The sequence below is a fragment of the Balaenoptera borealis genome, assembly GCF_965194805.1.
Source record: "Balaenoptera borealis genome assembly, contig: HAP1_SCAFFOLD_501, whole genome shotgun sequence".
NCBI lineage: Eukaryota > Metazoa > Chordata > Mammalia > Artiodactyla > Balaenopteridae > Balaenoptera > Balaenoptera borealis.
In genome coordinates this window covers 93,172-109,742 of record NW_028123696.1, presented here as the reverse complement: position 1 = coordinate 109,742, position 16,571 = coordinate 93,172, and the positions used below count along the sequence as shown (strand labels likewise).

The following is a 16,571-nucleotide window of genomic DNA, read 5'->3' as shown; positions in this document are numbered from 1 at the left end:
GCTTCAGTAGTTGTGGCCTCCAGGCTCAGTAGTTGTGGCACATGGGCTTAGCTGCTCCGCAGCATTTGGGATCTTCCCTGACCAGGACTCGAGCCCAGGTCCCCTGCCTTGGCAGGCAGATTCTTAACCACTGCGCCACCAGGGAAGTCCAATATAGTACTTTTTAAAAAGGGGTTTTAATTTATTTCAGAAAATATACATTTTTCTTGTAGAAAAGTTTATTCCCCTATAGAAACATAAACACGCAAACCACTCCAAATGCTGTATTCTATGGGTTAGATATTATCAGTCACATTTTATAAGTAATTGGGCAAATGCCAAAGCACTAGCTACTGGGGAGTAAGAAGACTCAAATCTGGGGTGCCCCCCACCCCAATTTCAAGAGCATGGTGTGTTTTTCAAATCCATGTTTCATCTGGTCTTTGTTTCTCATCCATATTCTGTGTCTGCCTTTCTCCAGAAGGCTCAGATCCTCCTCTTTCACACCCTCCCGGCTGGCTGTGCCCCAGCTCCCGCCCTGGAACCTCTGCATGCCTGGGTGTGCCTGCTCCCCCTGTGCATCACCAGCTTTGCCAGGGAGCTGCTGTATCGTGCACTGCTTGCTGTGCCCAGAGTACCTGGACCCTTCTGGTACATGAAGTACACCCTCATCACCATGTGTGCACGCCCATCCCCTTACCTTATATCCTGCCTCTAAGCCAGGGTTGGGGGTGACTACAGTGTGCATTCAGCTGTGTGAGGTGCTGGGATCAAAGTGAAGTTCCCAACTTTTGAAGTTGCAGGCTTGAGGGGCATACAGTGATTTAAAATCAGGTCACCTGACTTAAAGGGGGGACTGATTGATTTAAAGCCAAGGCAGCTGACTTAAAGCCTGCGTCCCTCAGCTGCAAGACGAGACCAGCTTTGGCGGTGCACGGGTTCGCTCCAAGCCAGGACTGCTGTTCAGGAAGAGCTTCCAGTAGTGCCTTAGTGCAGGGGGACTTGGTCCGTGGTCTTGCCCCTGCCCTCAGAGGGGGGCCACCTGCTCTTCTGGAGAATCAGGGAGGGGGAAGTGCAGAGTCCCAGCTGGAGTTGCGTCACCCTTGTCTGATGGCAAGGAAAGGGGGGCGGGGCTGTGTGGTGTCCTGGGGCTGGACTCACCAGGTTGACTCAGCCTCTCAGCCCCCTAACCTCCCCTCACACACCCCACAAGAGTTTTCAGTAATATGTAATTGCGCCTTAGGTTCTCCGTCTTCAAACTCATACCCAGGCTCCCAGATCCCTTGATTCAGCCTATTCCTCTGTGCTCTTTCTTCTATTACATACAGTCCGAGAGGGAGGGGCTGGGGGATGGGACTGGAGCGATCCCGGCAGCACTGGCCTCAGCTGACTAAAGAGATCCGGGGCCTGCGCTATCACACGTGTGCGAGGACCCTTAAGGCGGAATCGAGGGGGCCAGTTAGAGGCAGTGCTTGCTGCCTCAAGTGAGTATGGATCACCGTCGGGTGGGGAGCACGCTGACCCCTGAGAAGTACTGTTAGGAGGATGTGTTCCTCCTTCGGCTTCAAGGACGTGGGTGGGCTTCAGGGCTCCAGTTCCTCTCCAGGCCTCCAGGTCCGACTGCACCGCAGCGGGCTTGCAGACCTGTCTTCCTGTCCCAGAACTTGCCAGGCTCCAGGAAGAATCCAGACTGCAGAAATGGTGCCTGAGCACTCCAGCGTAAGAAGTGCTGTCCCTGGGGACCCAACAGTGGAGGGAGGAAGGGTGAAGGGACTGGGGGTTAGGGTCGGGAGGGGTGGCTGCCCTGGGAGACATTGAGAGAGAAATATCGCCCCCCACACCCCTGCCCCTGCAACTGACCCATTGATGCCATAGGATCTCAGGGCCTTTTAGTCAGAGATGCCTCTGCTTCTTTACTCCTGTGTTCAAAACTATGCAAAACCAACTCTTCATCCTCTTGCTGCCTTGCCAGGACTTTTAAAGCACTGTTCTTTTGAAGCACTCGTTCCCTAAACTGCAGTTTGGAGCTGTCCCAGCTATTTAAAAGTGTTCTCCTTAAACTGAGACTAAATCCTACTCTTTTGGGAAAATGTCCTTAACTTCATTGGAGATCATCTTTTCTGCCCATTTCTTCCTTCTACTGCCCTCTTAAGAACCCCTGTGCTCAAAGAGCTTGGTGATTTATTTTTTGCTTGATGTCAAAAAGAAACCTTCCCCATGCACCCCAAAAAGCTTTCCTGGATCATAGGTGTTTCACAACCATGACAGTGTTTTGCAGTTAGTATACACTGGGTAGAGTGCCTAGCAATCCCTCCAAGAGCCAGAGGTGAGCAACACCTTTGCTTAGTTGATTGGATGTCCTTCAAGTTTAGGAAGGTACCATTCTTATGACCCAGGAGATAAGACAGAGCCCTGGATGGCTGTGGCTGTGATTAGATAACTTCTGATGATTTTATTTCCCTTACTGAGCTGCTGCTTCTAGGTTAATTTCATTTCATTACCTGTCCATTTTTAAAGAAAGACTGACAAAGTCACTGGAATAGGTCAGGAGTCTGAGCTCAGGGTTGGTCAAAGGTACTCACAGGGAGGAAGGTGGATAAAAATAGGTGGGTAAATAGGAGGGTTGGCAAGTACAGCCAGGACACCCGTGTTCATCGTGCATACTAATAAAGGCCAGAATCTCCTCATTTATCTCTGGTGGGAAGTTCTGATGGTTTCACAGGATCAAATTCAAGTCATATTCAAACTAGGGGCTTTCCCTGAGCATAAAAGGAAGTATCCATCCCTAGCAGGAGTCGCTGCAGAGGAATAAAGACGTAGCTGTAGAGAATGGACTTAAGGACACAGGGAGGGGCAAGGGTAAGCTGGGATGAAGTGAGAGAGTGGCATGGACATATATACACTACCAAAGGTGAAATAGATAGCTATTGGGAAGCAGCTGCATACAGCACAGGGAGATCAGCTCAGTGCTTTGTGACCACCTAGAGGGGTGGGTTAGGGAAGGTGGGAAGGAGACACAAGAGGGAGAGGATATGGGAATATATGTATACGAATAGTTGATTCACTTTGTTATACAGCAGAAGCTAACACAACAAGGTAAAGTAATTATACTCCAAGAAATATGTTAACAATAGCAACAACAAAAAAACCCAAATCTAAGTCAATCAAGCCAACGGAGACATTGTATGTGTTTATAGTTCAAGAAATCCACAAGAGAATCCTTTATTCTGTAGGCAATGAATTGTCCATTCGAAAAGAAAAAAACTTTCTAAAATGTTGTTTTTCCATTTATTGTTCAGAACATCCTTTTTATACCTCTGAATTTCTTACTATTCAAAGCCAAGTCACGTGAGTTACAGGGAAGCAGCTGATTGATTTAAAGTTGGGTCATGTGATTTAAAAACCAGTGGCAGTTGTTTGATTTAAATCCCAGTTAAATGACATGAGGAAGGGGTGCTAGAAACTGCTTTTTCATCTCTGGCTCAGAATATCATATTTACCTTGGTTCTTCTTATGATTTAGAAAACTTGTGCTGTCTCTCCTTGGAATCATCAGGAGAAAAATACAGTATTTCAGGTTCATTCTTGATACCAACTTCTCACAGTTAAGGTGTATTGACTAAAAGATCTTCCTTCTTCAAGAGATTCCAAACTTCTGTAAGACACTTCATTGTAATTGGAGAAAAAAGAAGAATGAAATCAGGCCAGCAGCTGCAGGAGACCAAGGCAGCCCTCATGACTAGGGAAGGAGAAGGAAGGGCTGAGAGTTGGCTTTAGAGCAGACAACCTCCAGAGGGCGCTGAAGCACGGGCAGAGCCCAACTGCCACTCCCAGTTTGGCACTCCAGGGTCAGATTTGGGTTTGGAGATGGGGTTGCTGTAACCCCAAGGAGGTGAGCAGAGAGGAGGAGTTGATTACCTCTGATTATCCTCTGACTCTCTGATTTGATTATCCTCTGACTCTCTGGCCCAAATTGCCTGACGTCACAGGGGGGGGGCAGAGTTTTGCTTTCAGCAACTGATGGGACACTTCCAGGCTGGTCGGGTCGCCCAGTGGCCCGACAGCCTGACAGGCTGACTGCGGTATGATCGCCCTTCTTTTCTCCAGAATCTGTACATCAGGAGGTGCATGGGTGTGGGAGCCCATTCACCGCCACCCCCCACCCCCAGGGGGGATGGCACCTTCCCTGGCTGTACCCTATGATCACCAGGTGCTTGAAATGAATGCAAGATTTTTGACTTCAAGGAAAAGCTCACGTAACCACTTCTGCCTCATAATGTGTGGGATTTACTATAATGGAAGGACATTATAAAGAACAGGTAGAAAACTCACCTGTTGGTCTCCATGTAGGAGTTAATTTTGCATGAATCCCTCCTACATGAGTAGATAGCAGAGGTTTATTTTTGTTCCCGTGTGTGTAGTTGTGTCAGAGGATGTAGGTATGGTGATTTGAAGCCGTCAAAGAAATATTCTCAGAACTCTCAAGACTTCTCTTGATTGGAACCGAAAGAGACCTGGAAAAGGAGGAAAAGAAAAGGAGGAGGGAGAAAGAATGACTGTTTCTCAGTAAATTCACCTTCCTGGTTGATTGTTCTCTCTTCTCATTTCTTTTAACTTCCATGTATGTCTAGTGGAATAATGTAGAAAGGCTGATTTTTATGCTTTAAAAGATTTTACATCACAAAGAAACTAGAAGTGGCTAACAGAACTTATTCAAATCAATTTTACCTAGAGACTTTGATAGTAAATTTGTATACTGAAATGGGTTTATCCAAATTTTCTCTTTCTTTTTGAGTGAATATTTGTAACATATTTTTGTAGATAATAATTTATCCTAGATATACAAAATTGTGAGAATGGGTACCATTTTTTACCACTTAAATGATTTCTTTTAAATGAATAGATTGTACACTTTAAATGCCAATGTTGTGTCTTACATGTTGTGTTTTAATTCCTGATTTCCAAAACTTGTGTTTATTTAATTGATTTCTATCTAATAATCTGTCTCCCCTTTATTGTTTCTTACTTTATATTTTATTGATCTATAGTTAATTTACATTATTATATTAGTTTCAGAGGTACAACAGTGATTCATAAATGTTTAGGTTCTTCTCCATTTATAGTTATTATAAAAGAGTGGCTATATTCCCCATGCTATACAGTACACCACTGTAGATTATTGATTTTATACATAGTGGATTGTACCTCAAAATCTCCTACCACTATTTTGCTCCTCCACCCTATCTCTCCCTGCTGGTAACCACTAGTCTGTTCTTTAATCTGTGAGTCTGTTTTTTTGTTGTTGTTGTTTGTGTTGTATTCAAATTTTTAGATGCCACGTGTAAATGATAACATACCATGCTTGTTTTCTCATAACATACCATGCTTTTTTTCTCATAACATACCATGCTTGTTTTCTCTGCGGCTTATTTTACTAAGCATAATACCCTCCAAGTCCATCCATGTTCTTGCAAATGGCAAAATTTCATTTTTTGCTGAAGTCATCATAAAAAATCTTTTTTATCCACTAAGCTATTGATGAACACTTACTTTGACTCTGTATCTTGGCTATGGCAAATAACACTGTTATGAACATTGGGGTGCAGTTATTTTTTTGAAATAGTGTTTTTGTTTTCTTCTGATATACCCAAGAGTGAAACGGCTGGATATTATGGTAGTTCTATTTTTAGTTTTTTGTGGAACCTCCATTCTGCTTTCCACAGTAGCTGCACTAATTCACATTCAAATCAAGAGTGTACAAGAGTTTCCCTTTCTCCACATCCTCACTAACCTTTGTTACTTGTGATCTTTTTGATGACAGCCATTCTGACAAGACTGAGGTGATATATCTCATAGTTTTGATTTGCATTTTACTGCCGATTAGCTATGTTTAGCATCTTTGTGAGTTCTGGCTGTCTATCTGTATATTTTCCTTGGAAAAGTGTCTATTTAGGTCTTCTCATTTAAAAAAAAAGATTTTGGGTGTTTTTTTGATACTGAGTTGTATGTGCTCTTTCTGTAGTTTAGCTATGAACCCTTGCTTAGTCATCTTTTTGGTGTTAACCTCTTATCATGTGCAAATATTTTCTCTCCTTCAGCAGGTTGTCTTTTCATTTTGTCTTTGGTTACCTTTGCTGTGCAAAATCTTTTAAGTTTAGTGAAGTCCCATTTTTTTAGTTTTGCTTTTGTTTCATTTGCCTTAGTAGATTGAACTTAAAACTGTTGCTATCATTTATGTTGAAGAATGTTCTATATTTTCCTCTAGGGGTTTTATGGTTTCTGGTCCTACATTTAGGTGTTTATTCAGTTTTGCATTTATTTTATATATGGTGTTCTAAAATAATCTAATTTTATTCTTTTCCATGTAGCTGACCAGTTTTCCTAGTACCACTTATTGAAGAGACAGTTTTTTCTCCATATTGCCTGCTTTGTCATAAATCAATTAAATATAAGTGTGTGGGCTTATTTCTGGGATCTCTGTTCTCTTCCAGTGATCTTTGTGTCTGTTTTTGCTCTGGTACGATTCTCTCTGATTACTGTCACTTTGCAGTATAGTCTGAAGTCAAGGTGCGTGATGCCTCCAGCTCTGTTCTTTCTCAAGATTGTTTGGCTATTTGGGGCCTTTGTGTTTCTATACAAATTTTAAAATTACTTTTTCAAGTTCTGTGCAAATGCTTTGGTATTCTGATAGGGATTGCATTAAATCTGTTGCATTAAGACTGTCTTTGGTAGTATGGTTATTTTAAGAGTATTAATTCTTCCAGTCCATGCACATGCTATGTTTTTCCATCTTTTTGTGTTGCCTTCAACTTCTTTCACCAATGGCTGATAGATTTCTGAGCACATGTCTTTTTTTTATAGTGATTTCTTTAATTTATTTATTACTTATTTATTATTTATTTTTTGGCTGTGTTGGGTCTTCGTTTCTGTGCGAGGGCTTTCTCCAGCCGCGGCAAGCGGGGGCCACTCTTCATCGCGATGCGTGGGCCTCTCACTATCGTGGCCTCTCCTGTTGCGGAGCACAGGCTCCAGACGCGCAGGCTCAGTAGTTGTGGCTCACGGGCCCAGCTGTTCCGCAGAATGTGGGATCTTCCCAGACCAGGGCTCGAACCCGTGTCCCCTGCATTGGCAGGCAGACTCTCAACCACTGCGCCACCAGGGAAGCCCTGAGCACATGTCTTTTACCTGCTTAGGTGTGTTTATTCCTAGGTATCTTATTCTTTTTGATGTGATTGCATATGGCATAGTTTTCTTAATTTTTCTTTCTGACAGCTTTGGGTTTTGTTTTTTCTTCTTTTTCTAATTCCTTCAGGTGTAGTGTTAGGTTGTTTATTTGATATTTTTCTTGTTTCCTAAGAAAAAGCTTGTATCACTATAACTTCCCCCGTGAACTGCGTTGGCTGTGTCCCATAGATTTTGGATCATTGTGTGTTCATTTTCATTTGTCTTGGGTATTTTTAGAATCCCTCTTTAATTTCTTCAGTGTTCCTTTCTTCCCTGTTTATTCCCTTCATCTGTGACGTGAGGACTATCTTTAATATTATGTTTGGATTTCTTTCAGTTTTGTGTGAGTGTGTATGTGTGTGATTATTTAAGTTGCTGAGCTCTTAATTTCACATGGACACTACCAACCATGCATTGTTACTCTCCTCCCCCACAGTTACTGAATTTGACCTTATATTTTACATCTACTTGTTTTGTGTGTCCCTTAACTTCTTATTGTGAATATAGATGGTTTTATTGCTGTTTTCTTTCATCCTTCCTATTAGCTGTGTACATGGTTGATTTACTACCTTTGTTGAATATTTGCCTTAACCAATGAGGTTTTTCCTTTAGTAAGTTTCCTTTCCTAATTTTTATGTTTCAGTCGTGGCCTTTTCTTTTTCACTTAGAAAAGCCCCCTTAAGATTTCTCATAAAGCTGGTTTGGCGATGCTGAGCTCTTTTAGTTTTGCTTCTCTGTAAAACTTTAGATCTCTCCATCAAATCTGAAGGAGAGCCTTGCTGGGTAGAGTATTTTTGGTTATGGGCTTTTCCCTTTCATGACTTTAAATATACCATGCCACTCCCTTCTGGCATGCAGAGGTTATCCTGAAAAGTCAGCTGATAACTTTATGCAAGTTCCCATGTTTGTAACTTGTTGCTTTTCCTTTGCTCCTTTTAATAGTGTCTTTTTATCTTTATTTTTTTTGCCATTTTAATTACAGTGAGTCTTGGTGTGGTCCTCTTTGGGTTGATCCTGTTTTGGCCTTACTGTGTTTACTGGCCTTGGATGTCTGTTTTCTTTCCCAGGTTACGGAAGTTTTCAGCTCGTATGTCTTCAGGTAGGTTCTACACTGCTTTCTCTTCCCTTTTGCTTCTGGGACCAGTATAATGCAAATATTAGTACACTTGATGTTGTTTCACAAGTCTGTTCAACTTTCCTCATTTCATTTTAATCTATTGTTTTACCGTTCATCTTCAGTGATTGCCAGTACTCTGTCCTTCAGTTTTCTGATTCATTCCTCTGTATCATTTAGTCTACAGTAGTTTCCTTTTAGTGTATTTTTCATTTCAGTTATTGCATTCCTCATCTCTGTTTTGTTGTTCTTTAATGGTCTAACTCTTTTTTAAAAACTTCTAACTTCTTGCTCTGGTCGTCCATTCTTCTCCTGAGTTCTTTGATCATCTTTACCGTCATTACCTTGAACTCTTTCTTGAGTAGATTGGCTATCTCCACTTCACTTAGATCTTCTTCTGAGTTCTTATCTTGTTCCTTCATTTGGATCGTGTTTCTGTGTCACCTCATTTTTCTTAACTTGCTGTTTTTATTGCTATGTATGTAGTAGGTTCGTTACATTTCCTGACCTTGGAGAAGTGGCCTTTTGTAGGAGAGGTCCTATGTGTCCCAGCAACCCAGTGTCCCCTGGTCACTAGAACTATATGTTCTAGGTGTACCCCCTATGTGGGCTGCTTGGGCTCTTCTGTTGTGGTGGGCTGACTACTGTGGGTGGTCTGGTAGGCTTGGCTGCCCCCAGACTGCTCGTTTGCCAGGCTCTGCCTAGTATGGAGGCTGTCTGTGCTGCTTGGTGAGACTAAATCATAAGGCAGCTGGCTGCACAACTCTGGGGGACACCAAATCTAGTGCTGGTTCACTTATGGGTAGAACTGCAGTCCAGGTGATAATCAGGGCTAGTGCCCAGTCACTGGTCCTGGGACTATGCTGGCTACTGGGAGGAAGAGACAGGTCCTGAGTTCTGGCTGCAGGGCCCAGGAGTCGCAAAGTTGGTGTTGGATCACTGTTCCTGACACAGCTATCTCCAGGGTCTGGGGTATCCCTAATCTTGTGTTGGCATTCTGGTGGGCAGGGTCAGGACCCAGCTGAGTCCATGGCTGCTTCTGGCCTGCAAGTGAGTGTTCTGGTCACACAGGCTGCTGAGCTGTGGTATTCCTGGAGCTGGTGTGTGCCTGTTGGTGTATGAGGCTGATCCCAATGCTAGAGCAGGTTTGCTGTTGGGTAGGTCCAAGCTCCATCCAGTCCCTGTGCAGTTATCACCTGCCGATGGTGAGGCTGACTCCAAGGCCAGAGTAGGCTCACTTGTCAGAGGGGCCAGGGACTCTGGGGCTGGTGCCTGTCCACTGAGGTGTGGAGGCTGGTCCTGGGGCTTTTGGTGGCTGGGCCCATGTCCAGGGGCAGCTGTGCATTGAGAGGGTCTGAAGGCAGCCTGTTTGCCGGTGGGTGGGGCTATGCCCCTGCTCAGTTAGTTGCTTGGCCTGCAGCATCCTAGTACTTGTGTCTCTAGTCTGGTGGAAATGGGTAGGGCTAGGTCTTGAGGCTAAAAAGATAGAGGGAGGATTCTGAAATTATGCTTGCTGGTACCAGTGTCCACGAGGTAGAAGGAGCTCCCCCGAATGGCTGCTGCCAGTGTCTCTGTCCCTGAGGCTGTGCTGTAGTTGCCTCTTGCCTCTCTGGGAGACTCTCCAAGATCAGGAGGTAGGTGTGACCCGGGATCCTTTCAAATGACTGCTTCTGTTCTGATTCTCGGATCATGTGGGATTTTGTGAGCATCTTTTAAGAGTGGAATCTCTATTTCCCACAACCCTCTGGCTCTCTGGAAAATAAGTACTACTGGTCTTCAAAGCCCAACTTTCTAGGAACTCTTCTTTCCAGAACAGGATCCCTGGGCTTGGGAGCCTGATGTTGGCTTCATACCCCTTGCTACCTGGGAGCACCTCTGAAATTGTAATTATTCTCCCATTTGTGGGCCACCCACCTGGTGGTATGGGTCTTGACTCTACTGAGATTTTGCCCTTCCTTCCTGTCTTGTCGAGGTGCCGTCCTTATGTCTTTAGCTGTAAAACATCTTTTACGGTAGGTCCCGGTTTTTTTCATCAATTGCTGTTCTGTAAACTGTTGTGACTTTGGTGTGCCCATGAGAGGCATCAAGCTCTGGGTCTTTGAATGCTACCATATTGGACAATCTGTCCACTTCATTCTTAAATCATATTATTTAATTTTTCTTAGTATCTTATTTGATTAGCGACAGTTTGAAATTTATTATCACTCATGTTTACTTCGCCTGTTTAAAGAAATTGAATAGTGCATTCATTCATTTTGAAATGAAGGTAGTGACCTGTGAATTTCCATACCTCAAAAATCAAGGATAGGACAAAAGCCTTTTCTACCTGTGTTACCCTCAAACTCTGCACCCCACCCCAGCCTGGGGATTAACCTCTTGCACCCATGCTCACTTTCTTTTTTTGGACCATTAACCATCATTGCATCTGTATGTGTGTTGACAAAGTGAACTCTAGTCTTTCGAGTTTTTGAGTTTTGTTTTTTGGTTTAGGGAAGAGTCCTACTATGAATGTACATTTAGTGGTCTGCTGGAGTTCATATATAAACCTGTCAAGCACATTACTAGAATTGGAATTGCTTGTATATACACTTTGATAAATTTTAGAGACAATGGTAGAACAGAAGTGAATTGTATTTCAAATCCCACAGTATTTTCACACCATGAAAACCCTTCCCTGTTTAATATATTTGTGTGTAGTTTATCTTTATGCCCATACTATATTTCCCAGAGATGGGTAAGTGTTATGTTTCTTGCTAGCACATTTACCGTATTGTTCAAAGTCAGGCGTTTAGTGGTTTTAGCATGATCCTATTTCCATGAACTCGCAAATACAAGACCTTCTCTCACACTGTCTTTTACTCCCTGCTGTTTTATATTGCCCTCCTAATTCTCAGTCCTGGTCTTTCTTTATGTTCTTCATCAACCTGGATAGGTTATACTATTTTCTCCCTTATTCAAGACCAATAGAATAGAATAGAACACCCAGAAATAAACCCTGATATATGGCCATATGATTTTTGACAAGTTGCCAAGACTTTTCAAAGTAGAAAGGATAGTATTTTCAACAAATGGTGCTGAGAAGTCATGTTGTCAACATGCAAAAGTAGGAAGATGGACCCATACCTAACATCATATGCAAAAATTAATGAAAACGTATCAAGAAACTAACTATAAGACCTAATAAAATAAAAAGTCTTATTAGAAGATACAGGACAAGGGCTTTATGACATTGGATTTGGCAGTGTTTTCCTCAATATGAAACGACGGAACAACAAAGGTACAGCTAACAAAACAATTAAAAATGTGCAGTACATAATTTAAAAAAAAAATGTGTATCAAAGAAATGTAAACAGAATAAAATGGCAACCCACAAGATGGGAGAAAATATTTGATAGCCATGTATCTGACAAGAGATTTCTATTCAGAATATACAGAGAATTCCTACATCTCAACAAAAAGCAAACACCCTGATTCAAAAATGGATAAAAGACTTGAATGGATGGTTCTTCAAAAAGATGTACAAATGACTAAGCACTTGAATAGATGCTCCATATCACTAAATGCATGTTTATATATTTGTGTGCATGCATACACACACAAGCACACACACACATACACAAGCAGAAAGCAAGTATTGGTGAGGATGTGAGGGAGTTGGAACCATTGTGCTATGTCAGTGGGCATGTAGAATGATACAGCTGCTTTGCAAAAGAATATGGCAATTTTTCAGATATTGAAAAATAGAATTACTACATGATCCAAGAATTTTACTATGAGGTATACCCAAAGGAATTGAAATCAGAGTCTTAAATATTTGTACTCCAGTGTTTAGAGCAGTAATAATCACAGTAGCTAAAATATGAAAGCAACCTAAGTGTTCATCCACTAGTTCCTGGATAAGCAAAGTGTGGTATAACCATATAACACAATATTATTCAGCCTTAAGAAGGAAAAGATCTAGGAATATGCTACAACATGGATGAATCTTGAGGAAATTTAGCTACCAAAAATGCCATTTTTTGTGACTTTTAGTGAGTCATAACAATATAACTACTTATTTCAATTATATGGGGTACTTAGTGTAGTCAAAACCATAGAAATTGGGGGGGTAATGATGCTTTTCAGGTGGTTATGGAACAAAAAGGAAAGTTATGTTTAAAGGATACAGAGTTACAGTTTTAAAACGTAGAAAAGAATTAGAAAGATAAATGGTGATGTTGATCACCCAATAATATGAATGTATTTAATATAACTGAACGGTGCACTTTATAATAATTAACATGTTATATTTTATGTTATTTGATTTTACCAACATACACAATTGGGAAAGAATGTAATATCAGGAAAGGGAGTGGACCTGGGGTAGAGCAGAGAGTAATCAGAAGGGTGAGACCCTGCATATGTTGAAGAAGAAGAACTGAGAGTCTTCATTGGCCAGAAGAGACTTTATAAAAAAAAATTACTCTGAGGGTGTATTAAATAGATATCTATGGGTACACTGCTATCTCCCATGGGTTATCTTAAAGAGTCTTTAATAAAGTCCATAAGGCTTGCTGAGGCTTTTTTAAAAACTGGATTCCCTAGGAGATAATTAGATGGTGGTACTTAAGTCTATGTCTAGGTTGACAGATTTTGCAGGGAAGACGAACTTGAGAACAGTGAAGGTCCTGAGAGTGTAAGTACATGGAAATTAGAAAAAAATAATAAAGGGAATTAGGAAAACTGTGGACTTCGAAGGTCATGTATTAGTGAGTCAGACCTGAGGTTTCTAAGGAGTTATATACACAGTTGCTATTTGGATTACTTGTTGATAAAGATAAGTGGAAAAACTAGAGTCGTTTCCAAGTGTAGGTAAGATATAATGAGAGGATGGAGGTGGAAAGTAGGGAGGCCCAGAGAGAAGTGGGAAGGTCATATTGGGCCAAGATGGTGGTAATATCCAGCAGAACAGATGGTAGGGCAGACTATGGGTTCATCTTTTTCATTTCGGCCCCCCACCTCATCCGTAATAATTCTTTGGGAATATTTCATGGCTCTGTGATGCAGGTACAGAATTCGAGTGAGGAGACTACACCCTCAGTGTCCAGCTGTCTGAGTCCTCAGTGTGCTTCAAATGATGGAGAACTATTGTTTCTTTATGAGAAGAGTTAGTACCTCGTAGCTAAGCTTAAGCTGGAGCTTATGCAATATTGATTCCATTTTATATATACTGTTGGCATGGAGGTTCCTCCTCCTCTTTTCTTGACCATTATGAAATGAATCTATATTTCTCAATATTTGGGTATATCAGGTAAATACATTAAGTAAAGGAATCTTATATATTGCTCCCTGCATAATTTGCTCTTTCTTTTTTATTTTAAAGAAATTCACGTTATTAATTAATTAATTAATTAATTAATTAATTAATTATGACTGTGTTGAGTCTTTGTTTCCGTGCGAGGGCTTTCTCCAGTTGTGGCAAGTGGGGACCACTCTTCATCGCGGTGCGCGGGCCTCTCACCATCGCGTCCTCTCTTGTTGCGGAGCACAGGCTCCAGACGCGCAGGCTCAGTAATTGTGGCTCATGGGCCCAGTTACTCCGCGGCATGTGGGATCTTCACAGACCAGGGCTCAAACCCGCATCCCCTGCATTGGCAGGCAGACTCTCAACCACTGCGCCACCAGGGAAGCCCGTTTGCTCTTTCTTGTTTCTCTTTTACCTTTACTAAATTAGCACAGGGAGAGACCTTGAAATGTTCTAATCAGGAGACATTAGAACATCATATTTCTAGAGAGGTTGGTTGGACAGAGCAGGGGTCCCAGTGAAAATCAAAGCTTCTGTTTCTACTTAGAAGTGTACCTGTATAGAGTAGAGGGCTCCAGGAAATATCCTAGAATATTCCAATGTCCCTGCAGGAGATCATTAACAGAGGTAGGATCTGGTACCAGATCAGTGTACTATGACATGTTTGTCAGTCATCTGATGTGAGATTCTCAGAGCCAATCCCATATGGTAGGGCTGAGTGCAGAATGATGAAGAACCTGTGAAAGCCTTTGATTTCATGTTAAAGATGAAGCTCTGATTTCGGGTAGAATTTTCTTACCTGACTGAATGTCACCCTTCTGTGGTGATGAGATTCTGTGCTTTACCTCCGTTGGTGACCACTGACTGAAAATCATTAGAGAGTCATGTCTAGAAAGCATTCTTTATTTAATTTCTTAAAGAAGAAAACATAGAAAACATTTTTATCCACTTTCAAATTGAGGATCAAAGGGAATGACATCAGTGAAAATGTCAGAGTAAGGAGCTCTGGCTTGTGTCCACCCCCAGAAACACTAACATACGTGGTACAACCTGTCAAAATGATCTTATCAACACATGTAAGTTTTCTTTTCTTTTCGCCCTGTAGATTTATCTTTCATTGAAACTTTGCTTACTAGAGGATGTGGAGAATAAACAGGGAAGTAGAAACTGTATTTCCTGATGAGAGAATCACTAAGTCACATTAGCTGTTCTGAGCTACGTCTTACTCACCGTGACTGTAATTAAAACAAACAAACAAAACACTTTTTTTTGGTAAGTCAGTTCTGACATTTCCTCGTTAAAGACATGGTAACATGGTAACATGGTAACAGATACAGACTTAGACATTTGCCTGCCTCTGTCTTTCCGATTCTTGTGGTCTTAGGTAATAGGCCCAAAAGGTGCCCTGCCACATCATCTGGTAGCTCAATTTTTACCTTTTCAAGCAGCTCCATTCAGTTTGTGTTAGTGCTGTTACCACTTTACATCCCAGCAGCAGCTAGAAGGTACAGAGTTCTCTAAAACCCCTTCAACATTTATAGTTTGTAGACTTTTGCTGATGGTCATTTGACTGGTGTGAGCTGAAACCTTTTTCGACATTGGATTTGCATATGGCTAATAATTCCTTATACTAAGCTTTAGGCATGTCCTTTTTTTCTTTTCCTTTTTTTTGAAGAGTGACTACAACTTCCCTCTTCTTATTGACTTCTTGAAAAATTTGTCTTGTGTTGAATTTTCTTGCGTATTCCCTACCGCAGAGCATTTTTTGAGGGCAGGTGTCATTTACAGCCCTGCAGTCCTTGTGACTATTAAGCAAACATTAGCACTTTGTTTAAAGCTGCTGTTGTGGGAAACAGCCACAAGGCGGCAGCATCATTACGTTCTCAACTCTTGTTACTAGTGCAAAAGAGTCTTCCTGGAGGTAGTGTTCCAAGGTTGTAAATTAGAGTGGAATGTGCTGGGACAAGCCCCCAGAAGTTTATTTCTCCTTACTTATGTTTGCTTTTTAAATTGAATTTCTATTTCTTATCGGAGTAAACTTGATTAGAGTTTTGTGATTGTCTGGCTGTACAGAATCTGCTCAATGATTCATACATATGTCTGTTCATGTTCGGATCCTGTTACCAGGTATGTTATTACAGAATGTTGAGTAGACCTCCCTTGGTATTTGGTAGGTGTTTTGTCATTATATATTTTATATGTATTGGTGACTATATAATTCATATAGTTTATATGTTACATGTTTATATATATTTAACATACATTAGTATATCTATGTTAGCCCCATAGTCTTAATTTATCCATCCTCCCACCTTTCATTTTGGCTAACCATTAGTTTGTTGTATAAGTCTGTGAGTGTCTGTTTCTGTGGAAATATGTTCATTGGTAGTAATCTTAGGATAACATGTACACATGATATCATAGGATATTTGTCATTCCCTTTTGACTTACTTAACCTAATATGATTATTTCTAGGCTCATCTGTAGTCCTGAAAACAGCATTGTTCATTTTTTTCCCGAGGCTACTATTCCATTTGGTATGTGTACCACTTCTTCTTTGTCCATTTATCTGTTGATGGACATTTTGTTTGCTTCCATGTCTTGGCTATTGTAAATACTGCTGCAATACACGATTTTCCATCCCGTGTCTTTTTTTTTTTAAGATTTTTTTTAAATTAATTAATTTATTTATTTATTTATTTTTGGCTGTGCTGGTTCCTTGTTTCTGTGCGAGGGCTTTCTCCAGTTGCGGCAAGTGGGGGCCACTCCTCATCACGGTGCGCGGGCCTCCCACCATCGCGGCCTCTCCCACTGCGGAGCACAGGCTCCAGATGCGCAGGCTCAGCAGCTTTGGCTCACGGGCCCAATTGCTCCGCGGCATGCGGGATCCTCCCAGACCAGGGATCGAACCCGTGGCCCCTGCCTTGGCAGGCAGACTCTCAACCACTGCACCACCAGGGAAGCCCCATCC

General features: G+C 41.7%; 1 long non-coding RNA gene across 1 annotated transcript in view; it reads left to right on the top strand.

Annotated features, from left to right (window-relative positions):
- The window catches only part of LOC309621484, a 121,480-nt gene extending 105,277 nt beyond the window's left edge, over positions 1-16,203 (top strand). The window contains exon 3 of the long non-coding RNA XR_014240049.1: positions 16,076-16,203. This is a non-coding gene — a long non-coding RNA (uncharacterized lncRNA). The remainder of the gene's footprint in view (positions 1-16,075) is intronic.
- Positions 16,204-16,571: the final 368 nt, after the last annotated feature.